The 635-nt window shown below is 68.0% G+C and overlaps 1 long non-coding RNA gene across 1 annotated transcript in view; it reads left to right on the plus strand.

The window, feature by feature from the left end:
• LOC112958303 overlaps nt 1–492 on the plus strand; it is a 2,209-nt gene extending 1,717 nt beyond the window's left edge. Inside the window, exon 3 of the long non-coding RNA XR_003251405.1 lies at nt 436–492. This is a non-coding gene — a long non-coding RNA (uncharacterized LOC112958303). The remainder of the gene's footprint in view (nt 1–435) is intronic.
• The last annotated feature ends 143 nt before the right edge of the window (nt 493–635 follow it).

The following is a 635-nucleotide window of genomic DNA, read 5'->3' on the forward strand; positions in this document are numbered from 1 at the left end:
CCCCTGGGGCAGGGGGACATCTCCAGGACACGGGGACACCCCTGGGGATGTGGGGAGCCCCTGGGGACACAAGGACACCCCTGGGGACACAGGGAGTCCACAGGGACACCCCTGGGGATACCCCTGGGAACATGGGGACCTCCTTGGGAACATGGGGACACCCCCAGGACATGGAGACCCCATGGGGACCCAGGGAGCCCCAGGACACCCCCTGGGACAGGGGGACACCCCTAGGGACACGGGGACACCCTCAAGGACAGGGGACTCCCCCAGGACACGGGGACACCCCTGGGGACAAGGCCGGGGGGGGGGAGGGGGCAGGACCCTGTGGAGGTGTCAAGACGCTGGGGGGAGGGTTCGGGGGTGTTTGGGGACAGTGAGGGGGTCCTGGGGGTGTTTGGGGTGCCCTGACCCCCCCATGTCCCTCCCCCCCAGTACTTGGGCTATTTTGGGGACGCCAAGAACCGGTACCAGCGGCTCTACGTGAAGTTCTTGGAGAACATCAACAAGAAGGACTACGTGCGGGTGTGCTCGCGGCGGCCCTGGCACCGGCCCCTCGCGGCTGTCAGGTGGGACATGGGGACACGGGGGGACATTGGGGACACTGGGGGGACATTGGGGACACCGGGGGGACA

This window comes from Nothoprocta perdicaria, unplaced genomic scaffold, assembly GCF_003342845.1.
Source record: "Nothoprocta perdicaria isolate Ctin4 unplaced genomic scaffold, notPer1 scaffold_839, whole genome shotgun sequence".
Classification (NCBI taxonomy): domain Eukaryota; kingdom Metazoa; phylum Chordata; class Aves; order Tinamiformes; family Tinamidae; genus Nothoprocta; species Nothoprocta perdicaria.